This window comes from Meles meles, chromosome 20, assembly GCF_922984935.1.
Source record: "Meles meles chromosome 20, mMelMel3.1 paternal haplotype, whole genome shotgun sequence".
Lineage (NCBI taxonomy): Eukaryota > Metazoa > Chordata > Mammalia > Carnivora > Mustelidae > Meles > Meles meles.
In genome coordinates, this window is record NC_060085.1 from 10983207 (window position 1) to 10999992 (window position 16786).

At 38.9% G+C, this 16786-nt stretch overlaps 2 pseudogenes; one reads left to right on the forward strand and one right to left on the reverse strand.

Moving 5' to 3' along the window:
* The first annotated feature begins 854 nt into the window (after window positions 1-854).
* Window positions 855-13225, forward strand: LOC123932180 (annotated as a pseudogene).
* A 1208-nt stretch (window positions 13226-14433) lies between these two features.
* Window positions 14434-16458, reverse strand: LOC123932726 (annotated as a pseudogene).
* Between the last annotated feature and the right edge of the window lie 328 nt (window positions 16459-16786).

Sequence of the window (16786 nt, forward strand, 5' to 3'; positions counted from 1 at the left end):
AATGTTAATACCATCTGGAACCTTAATTATTCCTTGTCATGACACAAGACCTATCCAAAAAGTCTGTAGATTAAGATGTGGAAATATTTGGGGGACATTATATTGCCTCATTAAGGTTTTTCAGAGGTATGTTTGATGTCAACTCAGGGGCTTTCACTTTGGAGAATCAAACACAGAATTAATTTCAGACTCTAGGGTAAGTACTGAGACTTTCTTTCAAAATTGCACATGAAGAGAATCAAGTGGCTTGGGCGCCTGGGTAGCTCAGTCCTTAAGCATCTGCCTTCACCTCAGGTTATCATCCCAGCATCCTGGGATCAAGCCCCACTTTGGGCTCCCTGTATGGCAGGAAGCCTGCTTCTCCCTGTCCTGCTTCCCCTGCTTGTATTCCCTCTCTCACTGTCTCTCTCTGTCAAATAAGTAAATCAATAAGTTCTTAAAAAAAAGAATCAAGTGGCTTATCTACAAACATCACCACAAAACTCTAAATTGTAAAGTGAGTCCTGAAGTAAAGAAATTCAATATCATCTCAAGATTAAGGTAAAGGACAAGGAGATTAGACCTCTGGAAGACAGGCAAATTTATTAGAATGAGGAATACAAAACTGGATTCACCTGACTTGTAATCTGGTCTCCCAGGAAAGAGTACCAGCAGGAAATTTTCCTTTCTGTCCAGACCAGTGGCCCAATGGGAATGAATTGCTGAGAGGTTCAAAGACAGTGGTGACAGTGCCTAGTGAGCAGACACAGGGAGCTGTAAATATTTCCTCTGCAGCAGAACGTCAGCAAGTGAAGCCGTGGACTGTCCAGGACATGGTTGTTATTTTTGTGTTCCTCTGTCTGGCTGGGGGACCCATGCTTCACCGCTTCCTGCTCTCCTGTCTGGGAGCAGAGCTTGGGTCTCCATTGTCAACCCCTCAGGGAGGAATTCAGACCTTCACCCAGAAACCTTCAGCTTCTAGACCCCACCAGGTAAGTCTGATAACTCAGCACGTATTTCAGGAAAGGGTCAGAGAGAATGGAACCTGAGCATTTTTACCTGAGGTCACCTGAGACTAGGAAGACTCATTTAATATTTTATATAATGTGTTCAAAAGAGAAGTGTCCATTGAACTCAGCAACACAGGCATCATTTTTGACAACATGTGGTGGGAATCAGAACATATCCAAGGAACTTTGCAGCTGAGGGGAGCAAGAAAACAGATTATTAGAATTGGAGGCGTGTGCAGTGAGCTGTTTAAGATGTGGTGGTTTTGAGTGTGTTCTGCATTTACAGAAAGCCCCAGACCACTCAGGTAACTCTTCCCTTGCAACAGCAGTTCCTGAGACATATATTTCTCAGCATCCTCTCTCACCCTGAGTATTCACATAAAAATTGTATTTAATAGGCCAAAAGAGCCATGGCAACTACCTTTACTTTGTAATACTCCATTACCAAGAGGTGTGGAAATGCATGGAAACATTCGTGAAGTGGAAGAAAAAAACTCAGTCAAATCTCTTCATTCGTCGTGTCAGAATCACTCATTTACCCATGGGAAGGATCTGTACTGTAAGCTTTTTACATATGCAGACATATGATAATTGTCTTTCTCTGCTTGACTTATTACACTTAGCATAGTACTCTCCAGTTAGATGTGGTTCATATATACAATGGAATGTTACTCAGCCATCAGAAAAGTTTTGCTTCTAACATCATTTGGTGAAATATTTCAATCAGAGAAAATTATTATATGGTTTCACTCTTATGTAGAATATAAGAAACAGAGAAGAGATCATAGGGAAGGGAGGGAAAACTGGATGGAAAGTCATCAGAGAGAGAGAAAAACTATGAGAGACATTTAACTATCAGAAACAAACTGATTGATACCGGAGAGAAAGAGGGTAGGGGGCTGGGGTAATAGGGTGATGAACACTCGGGAGGACTTGTGATGTGATGAGCACTGCATGTTATATGTAACTGATAAATTATGGAACACTACATCTGAAACTAATTATGTAGTAGATATTAGTTGGTTGAATTTAAATTTTAAAAATTTGGAAAATTCTTTTATTATTTCAATTTAAATATCCCCTTTTATGGTCTTAAATTGTATATTTTCTGTTGTAAATTGCATGTTTATTTTTCTAGAAGGATATTTAACCAGTAAAATGTCTTGCCATAAAAATACCGCTCCTGGGACACCTGGGTGGCTCAGTTGGTTAAGCGGCGGCCTTCAGCTCAGGTCATGATCCCAGCATCCTGGGATCGAGTCCCACATTGGGCTCCTTGCTCGGCAGGGAGCCTGCTTCTCCCTCTGCCTCTGCCTGCCACGCTGTCTGCCTGTGCTTGCTCTCTCCCTCTCTCTCTCTCTGACAAATAAATAAATAAAATCTTTAAAAAAAATACCGCTCCTTTCTTGTTAAATACATTGTTATTTTCTAGCTTGCTTAATTATTCTGGGCAGCAAGGGGATGTGGACTGGGGCTGGAATGCTGCCAGAACGAGGGAGGCTTTCTGCTCATCACAGTCTCTCAGGGACCCCCTGAACTTATTAGATCTCTTTTACCCCTTGTGTCCATTTCTTTCCTCTCTGTGTTTTTGGATCTCTTTTTTATGTTTATTTAAATATAGGAAACAACTTGATCATATTTAAATGGAGCCCCTCATGTCCATGGGAGTATTACTAACTAGAACTGAAGTACTATTTACACAGTCTTCAGGGTAAAGGGAATCTGATGTTGACAGTTTACCTTGTATCATTTCCTTCAGCATTACCGTGGCTGAGGGAAAGAAAAGCATGATAATAATGACTTTGTGCATCTGTGCGTGTGTGTGTAGTAAGGCTTGAGCAGTCCTCAGGGGAATGGTACCAGAATTCATGCAGTCCAATATGTGGCCTGTAAATACCAGAATGGCCACCAACAGATGGAAATAAGGAAGGGATCTGTCTCTATTCACAGAATACCTTGGAACATAATTTAAAAATGTGAAGAACACCATGTGAAGTCACCCTGTGACTTGAAGTCCCATCAGTTGCAGGAAAGCCACCTCCTTCCTCAACATTCTCTGCAGCACGCATCATCACTCTCCCTCTTGCTCATTCCCTCACACACTGACTTCATATTGAGATTTGCATAACTGAAGTAAGTGCCCTCTGCAGGGTCTTTGCTGTTTTCCTGCTGGCACTGACCTGCCCCAGATATCCTCCTACCTCCTGCTCAGTCTTTCTGGAAGACTTTATTAAAATGTCACCTTTAAATAATGAATCTTGGAACACTGAAAAAATAAAACTAAATAAAAAATGAAAGAAAGAAAGAAAGAAAGGAAAAAAGTGTCATCTTTGCAGGTCTTCCTGAAATCCTATAAAAACTTATTACCCTCCTTTTTATACTGAATTTATTTTTCCTTCATAACACCTATAATTGCCTGACATGGTGTATGATTTATTTTTTTATTTAAATGCAATAAACAAACATATAGTACTTAATTAGTTTTTGATGTTTTGTACAGTGACTCTCTAGTTGTGTATCACACCCAGTACTCATCACAACACATGCCTTCCTTAATATTTATCACCCAGACACCATCCCCCACTCACCTCCCCTCTAGCAATCCTACATTTGTTTCCTATAGTTCAGAGACTCTCATGGTTTGTCTCCTTCTCTGATTTCTTCCCCAGTGTTTCCTCCCTTTCCCTGTGGTCCTCGGCATTATTCCTTATCATCCACATATGAGTGAAACCATATGATAATTGTATTTTTCTGATTGACTTATTTCACTTAGAATATTACTCTCCAGTTCCAGCCATGTCAATGCATATGGTAGGAATTCATCCTTTCTGATGGCTGAAAAACATTCCATTGTATGTGTCAACCACCTCTTCTTTATCCATTCATCCATTCAAGAACATCTTGGCTTTTTCCACAGTTTTGCTATTGTGGACATAGCTGCTATAAACATTGGGGTACATGTGCCCTTTTTTTAATATACATATTCTTTCTCCATCATTGGATTGCATGGACTTTTTTTTCCTCCAAGTTTTTATTTATATTTCAGTTTGTTAACATACAGTGCATAACAGAACAGTTTCAGATTTAAAATTTAGTATTCAAGGCTTTCATATAACAGTGGGAGCTTATCACCAAAAATGCCCTGTTCATCCCCATCATCTATTTCACCCACCTCCCTCCAACAAAACTTGGTTTCTTTCTACTGTTAAGGGCCTATTTCCTGGTATGACTCTCTTTTTTTCCCATGTTCATTTTTTTCCTCTTAAGTTCCACACGATGAAATTGTGTGGTATTTGTCTTTCTCTGACTTATTTTGCTTAGCATAATACACTCTAGATCCAACCACAGCATTGTAAGTGGCAGGATCTCATTTCTTCTGATGGCTGAGTAATATTTTAGTGTGTGTGTGTGTGTGTGTGTGTATCATCTTTAAAAAAAATCAATACCTTCAAACTCAACACACATGGAACAGATAATATGACAAAAAAAGGCAGAAGACATTAACAGACACTTCTCCAATGAAGGCATACAAATGGCTAACAGACACATGAAAAAATGTTCATCATCACTAGCCATCAGGGAGATTCAAATCAAAACCACATTGAAATCCACCCTACACCAGTTAGAATGGCCAAAATTAACAAAACAGTAAACAAAGTGTGTTGGAGAGGATGTGGAGAAAGGGGAACCCTCTTACACTGTTGGTGGGAATGCAATCTGGTGCAGCCACTTTGTAAAACGGTGTGGAGATTCCTTAAGAAGTTAAAAATAGAGCTTCCCTATGACCCTGCAATTGCACTACTGAGTATTTACACCAAAGATACAGATGTAGTGAAAAGAAAGGCCATCAGTACTCCAATTTTCATAGCAGCAATGGCCACAGTTGCCAAACTGTCAAAGAACCAAGATGCCCTTCAACAGACAAATGAATAAAGATGTGGTCCATATATACTGTGGAATATTATGCCACCATCAGAAAGACTGTGGGCTCTGAGAAACAAACTTAGGGTTTGGAGGGGAGGGGAGTGGGAGGTTGGATGAACCTGGTGGTGGGTATTATGGAGGACAGGTATTGCATGGAGCACTGGGTGTGGTGCATAACTAATGAATTCTGGAACACTGAAAAGAAATTTAAAAATAAATAAAAATTTTAAAAAAACAATTAAAAAATCAATAGCCAACATATTGTCCATCATTAGTTTTTGATGTAGTGTTCAATGATTCATTAGTTGCATATCACCCCCAGTGCTCAACACACCGCTTGCCCTACTTAATGTACATCTTTCTTATCCACTCATCAGTCCATGAACATTGGGCTCCTTTCATAGTTTGGCTATTAATGACAATGTTTCTGTAAGTATCAGGATGTATGTACTCCTTTGAATTAGTATTTTTTATCTTTTGGGAAAAAACCTAGTACTGCAACTGAGGGAATGGGGAAAGATATTAGTAAATGATATATCTGATAAAGGGTTTGTATCCAAAATCTATAAAGAACTTATCAAACTCAACACTGAAAAAACAAATAATCCAGTTAAGGTATGGGCAGAACACATGAATAGACACTTTTTCAAAGGATACATACAGATGGCTAACAGACACATGAAAAGATGCTCAATATCACTCATCATCAGGAAAACACAAATCAATACTACAATGAGATATCACCTCTGTCATGAATGGCAAAATTTAATTCTTTTCTATGGCTGAATAAAATTCTATTATATGTTTGTGTGTGTGTATACAGACATACACACACACACACACATAGATATATACATACATGTATATGTATGTATATATAGCACAGTTTCTTTTTTATTTTATTTTATTTTTTTTAAAGATTTTATTTATTTATTTGACAGAGAGAGATCACAAGTAGGCAGAGAGGCAGGCAGAGAGAGAGGAGGAAGCAGGCTCCCTGCAGAGCAGAGAGCTGGATGCGGGGCTCGATCCCAGGACCCTGAGATCATGACCCGAGCTGAAGGCAGCGGCCCAATCCACTGAGCCACCCAGGCGCCCCTCTTTTTTATTTTATTTTAATCCAGTATAGTTAATAGACAGTGTTGTTTTCTTTCAGGCATATAATATATATTCAACACTTCCATACATCACCGAGTGCAACACCCTTTATCCATTCATCCACTGATGAACATCTATCTAGGTAGATTCCATGTCTTGTTTACTGAAAATATGCCGTAAAATGAAATGGGGATGTGTATATCATTTTTAATTTGTGTTTTTATTTCCTTCAGAAAATGCTCAGCGATTAAATTCATGGACCATGTGGTAGTTCTATGTTTAGTTTCAAGGAAACTCCATACTGTTTTCTACAGTGGCTGCCCCAATTTACATCCCCACCAACAGTTCACAGGTTTCCCTTTTTTCCACATCCTCACCAGCACTTTTTTCTTGTCTTTTGGATACTGACAATACCAAGAGGCATAAGGTAATATCTCATTGTGGTTGTGATTTCTGTTTCCCTGTGATTACTGACGTTGAGCACCCATTTTAAAAACTTGTTTTATTTAAATTATATTAGTTAACATATAGTGTATCAATACTTTCAGATGCAGAGTTTAGCAATTCATTAGTTCCCTATGCACCCAGTACTCATTATATCACATGCCTTCCTTAATGTCAATCACGCAGTTAACCCATCCCCCCACCCACCTCCACTCCAGCACTCCCAGCTTGTTTCCTATAGTTAAGAGTCTCTTATGGTTTGTCTGCCTCTCTGACTTCATCTTATTTATTTTTCCTTCCCTTCCCCTATAATCCTCTCTATTTTGCTCTTCAATTTCACATATGAGTAAAACCATATGATAATTTTTCTCTCTGATTGAGTTATTTCACTCAGCATAATACCTTCCACTTACATCCACATCAAAGTAAGTGGTAAGATTTCATCATTTCTGGTGGCTGAGTAATATTCCATTATATATAATACATATATTTTATGTTTAAATATAATTATTATATCAGTATATATTACATATATAATTATAATATTATATATATTATCTGATTATCCATCAATCAATGTACATCTGGGCTCTTTCTGTACTTTGGCTATTGTGAATATTGCTGCTATAATTATTGAGGTGCAGGTGGCCCTTCAGATAGCAATACTTGTATTCTTTGGGTAAATACCTAGTAGTGCAATTGCTTGTCATATAGTAGCTCTATTTTTAACTTCTTTTTTTTTAAATTCTTTTCAGGGTTGCAGAATTCATGGTTTATGCACCACACCCAGTGCTCCATGCAATACCTGTCCTCCAAAATACCCACCACCAGGCTCACTCAATCCCCCACACCCCTCCCCTCCCAAACCCTCAGTTTGTTTCTCAGAGTCCACAGTCTCTAATGGTTCACCTCCTGCTCCAATTTCCCCCAACTCACTTCTCCTCTCCATCTCCCCATGTCCTCTGTGTTATTCTTTGTGCTCTACAATTAAACGAAACCATATGATAATTGACTTTCTCTGCTTGACTTATTTCACTTAGCATAATCTCTTCCAGTCCCGTCCATGTTGCTACAAACGTTGGGTATTCATCCTTTCTGATGGAGGCATAACACTCCATAGTATATTTGGATCATATCTTCTTTATCCATTGAGGAATCACCATTCTGTCTTCCAGGTGGCTCTGCCAGCTTGCATTTCCACCAACATTGTAGGAGTGTTCCTCTTTTTCCACATCCTTGCCAACATTTGTTATTCCCTGTCTTGTAAATTTTAGCTATTGCAACTGGTGGGATGTGGTATTTCATTGTGATTTTGTTTTGGGTTTCCCTGATGGCAAGTGACGTGGGGTATTTTTTCATGTATTTCTTGGCCATTTGTATGTCTTCTTTGGAGAAATATCTGTTCATGTCTCCTGCCCATATATTGACTGAACATCTTTTCAGGGACCTTTTGGCTACCTTTATGTCTTCATTGGAAAAATGTCCATTCAGATCCTCTGCAAATTGTTTAATCAGATTATTTTGTTGTTTGTTGCTATTGAGTTGTATGAGTTCTATTTATATTTGGGGTAGTTACCCCTCATCAGATACATGATTTTCAAATATTCTCTTCCATTCAGGAAGTTGCCTTTTACTTTGTTGATAGATTCTTCTGTCACGCAGAAGTGTTTAGTTTGAAAGAGATCCTGTTTATTTTTGCTTTTGTTCCCTTGTTTTTTGGTGTCAATTCCTAAGAATCATTGCCAAGACTAATATGTTTTCTTCTAAGAGGTTTCTGGCTTCAGGTCTTACATTCAAGTATTTAATCCACTTTGAGTTTATTTTTACCTATGGTGTAAGATAGTGCTCTAGTTGAATTCTTTTGCACGTGGCTATCAAGTTTACCAAACACCATTTATTGATGAGACTGTTCTTTTCTTATTGTGCATCCTTGCCTTTGTCGTAAACTAATTAACCACAGATTTGTGTGTTTATTTCTGGACTCTCTATTTCATCCCATTGATCTGTGGTTTTTTTTTTTTTTTTTGAATACCTGGAGACATTTATTCAAATATGCACCCTGTTTCCATCAAATACCTTCACTTTTCCATAATCCTGCACTTTACTGATATTGACAGGTGGCATCAAATCATTACATGTAGAACTTATTTTGGTATTTGTTTTTTCTTTTAAACTTTTAATTTATTTTTTCAGCATAACAGTATTCATTGTTTTTGCACAACACCCAGTGCTCCATGAAAAACGTGCCCTCCCTATTACCCACCACCTGTTCCCCCAACCTCCCACCCCTGACCCTTCAAAACCCTCAGGTTGTTTTTCAGAGTCCATAGTCCCTTATGGTTAGCCTCCCCTTCCATTTTTTGTTATACACATATAATGTATTTTTATCCCCAGGGGTACAGGTCTGTGAATCACCAGGTTTACACACTTCACAGCACTCACGATAGCACATACCCTCCCCAATGTCCATACCCCCTCCCCCTCTCCCAACCCCACCTCCCCCCAGCAACCCCCAGTTTGTTTTGTGAGATTAAGAGTCATTTATGGTTTGTCTCCCTCCCAATCCCATCTTGTTTCATTTATTCTTCTCCTATCCCCCTAACCCCCCATGTTGCTTCTCCATGTCCTCATATCAGGGAGATCATATGATAGTTGTCTTTCTCCGATTGACTTATTTCACTAAGCATGATACCCTCTAGTTCCATCCACGTCGTCGCAAATGGCATGATTTCATTTCTTTTGATGGCTGCATAGTATTCCATTGTGTATATATACCACTTCTTCTTTATCCATTCATCTGTTGATGGACATCTAGGTTCTTTCCATAGTTTGGCTATTATAGACATTGCTGCTATAAACATTCGGGTACATGTGCCCCTTCAGATCACTATGTCTGTATCTTTAGGGTAAATACACAGTAGTGCAATTGCTGCGTTGATAGGGTAGCTCTATTTTCAACTTTTTGAGGAACCTCCATGCTGTTTTCCAGAGTGGTTGCACCAGCTTGCATTCCCACCAACAGTGGAGGAGGGTTCCCCTTTCTCCGCATCTGTCATTTCCTGACTTGTTAATTTTAGCCATTCTGACTGGTGTGAGGTGATATCTCATTGTGGTTTTGATTTGTATTTCCCTGATGCCGAGTGACATGGAGCACTTTTTCATGTGTCTGTTGGCCATCTGGATGTCTTCTTTGCAGAAATGTCTGTTCCTGTCCTCTGCCCATTTCTTGATTGGATTGTTTGTTCTTTGGGTGTTGAGTTTGCTAAGTTCCTTATAGATTTTGGATACTAGCCCTTTATCTGATATGTCGTTTGCAAATATCTTCTCCCATTCTGTCAGCTGTCTTTTGGTTTTGTTAACTGTTTCCTTTGCTGTGCAAAAGCTTTTGATCTTGATGAAATCCCAATAGTTCATTTTTGCCCTTGCTTCCCTTGCCTTTGCCGTTGTTCCTAGGAAGATGTTGCTACGGCTGAGGTCGAAGAGGTTGCTGCCTGCATTCTCCTCAAGGATTTTGATGGATTCCTTTCTCACATTGAGGTCCTTCATCCATTTGGAGTCTATTTTCGTGTGTGGTGTAAGGAAGTGGTCCAATTTCATTTTTCTGCATGTGGCTGTCCAATTTTCCCAGCACCATTTATTGAAGAGGCTGTCTTTTTTCCATTGGACGTTCTTTCCTGCTTTGTGGAAGATTAGTTGACCATAGAGTTGAGGGTCAATTTTTGGGCTCTCTATTCTGTTCCACTGATCTATGTGTCTGTTTTTGTGCCAGTACCATGCTGTCTTGATGATGACAGCTTTGTAATAGAGCTTGAAGTCCGGAATTGTGAAGCCACCATCTTTGCCTTTCTTTTTCAATATTCCTTTGGCTATTCGAGGTCTTTTCTGGTTCCATATAAATTTTAGGATGATTTGTTCCATTTCTTTGAAAAAAATGGATGGTATTTTGATAGGGATTGCATTAAATGTGTAGATTGCTTTATGTAGCATGGACATTTTCACAATATTTATTCTTCCAATCCAGGAGCATGGAACATTTTTCCATTTCTTTGTGTCTTCCTCAATTTCTTTCATGAGTACTTTATAATTTTCTGTGTATAGATTCTTAGCCTCTTTGGTTAGGTTTATTCCTAGGTATCTTATAGTTTTGGGTGCAATTGTAAATGGGATTGACTCCTTAATTTCTCTTTCTTCTGTCTTGTTGTTGGTGTACAGAAATGCAACTGATTTCTGTGCATTGATTTTATATCCTGACACTTTACTGAATTCCTGTACAAGTTCTAGCAGTTTTGGAGTGGAGTCTTTTGGGTTTTCCACATATAGTATCATATCATCTGTGACGAGTGATAGTTTGACTTCTTCTTTGCCGATTTGGATGCCTTTAATTTCTTTCTGTTGTCTGATTGCTGAGGCTAGGACTTCTAGTACTATGTTGAATAGCAGTGGTGATAATGGACATCCCTGCCGTGTTCCTGACCTTAGCGGAAAAGCTTTCAGTTTTTCTCCATTGAGAATGATATTTGCAGTGGGTTTTTCATAGATGGCTTTGATAATATTGAGGTATGTGCCCTCTATCCCTATACTTTGAAGAGTTTTGATCTGTGTTTTTCATGCCCATATAATGCTGTTTTGGGTACCAGAGTTTTGTAATATAGTTTTAAATCAGGGAGCATGATGCCCTAGTTTTTCTCTTCTTTCTCATGATTTCTTTGGCTACTTGGGGTCTTTGTGATTCCATAAAAATTGTAGGAGTGGTGTTGCCTCAGTGGCTTATTTGGTTAAGTATCTGCCTTCAGCTCATGTCCTGATCCCAGGGTCCTGTGATTGAGCCCCATATCAGGGTCCCTGCTCAGTGGAAAGTCTGCTTCTCCCTCTGCTCTCCCCCCTGCTCATGATCTTTCTCTCTCTCTCTCAAATAAATAAATAAAATCTTTTTTAAATAACTGTAGGAATTTTTTTATTTATATAAAATAATATGCCATTGGCATTTGAGAATAATTACACTGAATCCACGAATTGCTTTGGGTAGTATGGACATTTTAACAGTATTGATTCTTCTAATCAATGAATACAGACTATCTTTTCATTTCTTTGTGTCATCTCTAATTTCTTTCAGCAATGTCATAGTTTTTAATATACAGGTGTTTCATCTCCTTGTTTAAATTTATTCTTAGGTTTCATTCTTGTTGAGGCACTTGTAAATGGGATTGTTTTCACAGTTCCTTTTTCTGAGAGTTTCTTATTAATGGACAGAATGGTGACCAGTTTTTGTATATTGACTTTATATCCTACTGAATTAATTAATTAGTTAAAAGAGATTTTTTCTTTTAAACAATTGATTGAAATACATGACATACAATAAAGTAAACAGATTTAAAATGCAAATTTTTCTGAAGTAATCATACAAAAAAGAGTACATAATGCACGAGTCCATTTATATATAATTAAAGAAAGTGTGCAAAAGCTTTAAAGATTTGTTAAATAATTGTAAAACATGTAATCAATCTGAATTTCTGTTTCTTTATCTCTAATGCAGGTGGATGTTAGGAATAAACACAGTGTTTGGAAATATTTGGTGAGTACAAAAAATCTTTCATGGGCAAGGAACACAGATATTTATGTGTGCATGTAAGCATTACTTCATCGGGGGCGCCTGGGTGGCTCAGTGGGTTAAAACATTACTTCATAAAAATACAGTCTTACACATGTATGTGCAACACAGGCTCAATAATCCCATCGTTTGCATTGAAAGAAATTTTAAAGAAATTTGGAGAGGATAAAAATCAAAACAGTGAATGTTTGAAAAAGCATGAAATTAAAAGAATATAGACATTTAGATGTCCATTTAAATGGACACTTAATGGTTCAAGATTAAATAAAGACAATGACACTCTAAAGGATCTACTGAAAGCGAATGTTGAAAAGCCTGTAAAAATGCTGATCTACAAGTAGTAAAACACTGGAGCTGTGAGAGGCGTCTGTCACCCCCAGCAACATGTGAGGTGGCCAGGGCTTTCTGGGAGTGAGCATTTGTTTCTGCAGTTTTAATGGGGCAAAAGAAAACGTTTGGCAAGTGTTGGAAGTAGAATCAAATTCTCCCGCAGCACTGGCAGGTCTTAGACCTCACAGCGATTATATCATTGGAGCAGATCCAGTCATGAATGAGTCTGAAGATCTGTTCAGCCTTATTGAAACACATGAAGCAAAACCACTGAAACTTTATATGTATAATACAGACACTGTTAACTGTCGAGAAGTGATTATTACACCAAATTCTGCATGGGGTGGAGAAGTCAGCCTAGGATGCAGCATTGGATATGGTTATTTGCATTGAATACCAACACACCTGTTTGAAGAAGGGAAGAAAATTTCTTTTCCCAGACACATGACTGGTACACCTATTACTCCTCTTAAAGATGGGTTTACAGAGGTCCAGCTGTCCTCAGTTAATCCCCCATCTTTGTCACCACCAGGAACTAAAGAAATTGAACAAAGTCTGTCTGGACTTTCTATTAGCTCAACTCCACCAGCTGTCAGTAATGTTCTCAGTACAGGTGTCCCAACAGTACCATTATTGCCACCACAAGTAAACCCGTCCCTTACTTCTGTGCCACCAATGAACCCAGCTACTACATTACCAGGTCTGATGTCTTTACCCACAGGACTGCCTAACCTGCCTCCCTAACATCAACCTCCCCACACCGCACATCATGCCAGGCATCAGCTTACCAGAACTCATGAACCTGGGTATGTTGCCCATCTTGCCTTCCTAGGACTCTGGCTAATAAAAAGCTTTTATCCTGGAAAGCAAAAAAAAAAAAAAAAAAAAAAGAAAGAAAGAAAAGAAAAGAAAAAAAAGAAAGATTTAAAGAAGAATGGGCAAACTTAATTTTAGTAATGAATTACTTTTTAAATCTTAAACTACTTAGGGCTCAAAGTCAGAATCTGTATTGAAAAAATGAAGAATTTATATTTAAATCTAAAGTCAAGGTGAAACTGGATGACTCAGTGGAGCAAGCAACTCCTTTTTTGTTTTATTTTGTTTTATAATGTTATTTTTAGGTAATCTCCACTTCCAACGGGGGCTCAAACGCACAATCCTAGTGTTAAGAGTCATGCATTCCACAAAGAGTCAAGCCAGCTAGGCAGCCTGAGCATGCAACTCTTGATATCAGGGTCATGAGTTTAAGACCCACAATGAGTGTAGAGACTTCTTTAAAAATTAAAATAATATATTTATTCCTGTTTAACCTTGGTAGTTTATAAGTTTCCAGAAAGGCATCTATTCCATGCAGGTTGCTGGTAATAATTTATAATAATTTTTCGTATTTGGTGTTAGTTATGATCTCTCCCCTTTCATTCATGACTTTCTTAATTTGGGTCCTTTCCCTTTTCTTCTGGATAAGTCTGGTCAGAGGTTTAGCAATCTTATTAGATCTTTCAAAGAATGAGATTTTAGTTTCATTGATGTGTTCTACTGTTCTTCTGGGTTCCATTTCATTTATTTCTGCTCTAATCTTTATTATTTGTCTTCTCCTGCTTGGTTTAAGTTTTGTTTGCTGTTCTTTCTCCAACTCCTTTAGGTATAAGTTTAGCTTGTGCATCTTGGATTATTTTACTTTTTTGAAAGAGGCTTGGGTGGCTATGTATTCCACCTGCCCCCAAGGATGATATTTGCAGTATCCCATAGGTTTCCAACTGATGTGTTTTTTTGTTCTAATTAGTTTCCATGAATTGATTAAGTTCTTCTTTAATTTCCTGGTTGACCCAATCCTTCTTTAGCAGGATGATCTTTTACTTCCAAGTATTTGGATTCCTTCCTTTTTTTTTTTTTTTTTTTTTTTTGGTGCCAATTTTAAATACAGTTTTATTTAAGACATTGCATTTTCCACTTAACAATGCAGTGCTTATAAAGTGCAATGTTTATTTCCTTTCCCTGTGCTCATACTCCATATTCAAGTATCAAGAATGCCCAGTTTTTTGCTATAGCAGCTCAATGTTACAACTGCCATGGAATTTGCTACAAATTTGGGTCCTTTGACTATTGTGTGTGGAACAATGCTCAACCTATTTATTCTCAGGTTGGTTTAGTCAACTTCTTCAATGGTGGGCCCAGAGGAGGCACCACCAGAGGGAGGAGCTCCACCACCAGGGAAGCCTCCAGGCATTCCTCCTGGCATGCCTCCTGCACTCTGGTACAGCTTGGTGATGATGGGGTTGCAGACTTTCTCCAACTCTTTCTGCTGGTGTTCAAATTCTTCCTTCTCTGCAGTCTGGTTCTTATCAAGCCAGTTGATGATTTCATTGCACTTGTCAAGAATTTTCTGTTTGTCTTCATCATTTATCTTGCCCTGAAGTTTTTCATCTTCAACAGTTGCTTTCATGTTGAATGCCTAAGACTCAAGTGAATTCTTGGAAGACACCTTGTCCCGCTGTTTCTCATCTTCAGCTTTGTACTTCTCAGCTTCCTGGACCATGCACTCAATATCTTCCTTGCTCAAGCGGCCCTTGTCATTAGTGATGGTAATCTTGTTCTCTTTTCCTGTGCTCTTATCCATGGCAGAGACATTGAGGATACCATTAGCATCAATATCAAAAGTGACCTCAATCTGAGGGACACCATGAGGGGCAGGAGGTATGCCTGTGAGTTCTAACTTTCCAAGTAGGCTATTGTCCTTGGTCATGGCACGCTCACCTTCATACACCTGAATAAGCACACCAGGCTGGTTGTTGGAGTATGTAGTGAAGGTCTGTGTCTCTTTGGTAGGAATGGTAGTATTACACTTGATGAGAACAGTCATGACTCCTCCAGCAGTTTCAATGCCAAGAGAAAGTGGAGTGACATCCAACAGATTTATCTCCAGAAAGGATGGCTGCCTGGACAGCTGCACCATAAGCAACAGCCTCATCAGGATTGATGCTCTTATTCAGTTCTTTTCCATTGAAGAAATCTTGGAGAAGTTTCTGAATCTTTGGGATACACGTAGAACCACCCACCAGGAAAATATCGTGGATCTGAGACTTGTCTAACTTGGCATCCTGAAGGGCTTTCTCTACAGGGTCCAGAGTGCCACGGACAGGTCAGAATTTAATTCTTCAAACCGGGCATGAGTGATAGAGGTATAGAAGTCGATTCCTTCATACAGAGAATCAATCCCAATACTGGTCTGGGTGCTGGAAGAAAGTGTATGCTTAGCACGTTCACAAGCGTATGGAGATGATGAACTGCCCTCTTGTTTTCACTGTTATCTTTCTTATGTTTGCACTTGAACTCTGCAATAAAATGGTTGACCATTCAGTTGTCAAAGTATTCTCCACCTAAGTGGGTGTCTCCAGCTGTGGACTTAACCTCAAAGATACCATCTTCAATAGTAAGGATTGACACATCAAAAGTGCCACCTCCTAAGTCAAAGATCAGCACATTTCTTTCAGCTCCAACTTTTTTGTCTAAGCCATAACCAATAGCAGCAGCAGTTGGCTCATTGATGATTCTAAGTACATTGAGACCAGCAATAGTTTCAGCATCTTTGGTTGCCTGACACAGAGAATCATTGAAGTACACAGGTACTGTGACAACTGCATTGGTAACTGTCTTCCCAAGATAAGCCTCTGTGATTTCCTTCATTTTCGTCAAAACCATGGAAGACATCTCCTCTGGATAAAAGCTTTTTGTCTCTCCCTTGTATTCTACTTGGACCTTGGGTCTGTCAGCATCATTCACCATCATGAAATCCAGTGCTTCATATCAGACTGGACAACAGCATCATCAAATCTCCATCCAATCAGGCATTTGGGATCAAAAACTGTGTTGGTGGGGTTCGCTGCAACTTGGTTCTTTGCAGCATCACCGATTCGGTGTCCGTGAAGGCGACATAACTTGGGGTGGTTCGGTTTCCCTGATCACTGGCAATTATTTCCACTTTCCCATGCTGGAAGACACCCACACAGGAGTAGGTGGTGCCAAGATCAATGCCAACTGCAGGTCCCTTAGACATGGTTGCTTCTGTGTGGGCCTGGCTGGGGTGGAGAACAACACAGAAATCCAAAGATTTAACCCCGCGTTCAATGAGCCAATTTTTTTTTTCTTGTGTTTGAGTTCCAGTTTCAAAGCATGTGGTCTGATAACATGCAGGGAATAATCTCAATTTTTGGTATGAATTGAGACCTGATTTATGACTCAGTATGTGGGCTTTTCTAGAGAAAGTTCTGTGTGCATTAGAAAAGAATGAATATTCTATTGTTTTAAGATGAAATGTTTAGTATATATCTATGATGTCCATTTGGTCCAGGTTTTCATTGGAATTGTGTCATATGATGCAATTTTGGTGTCAATG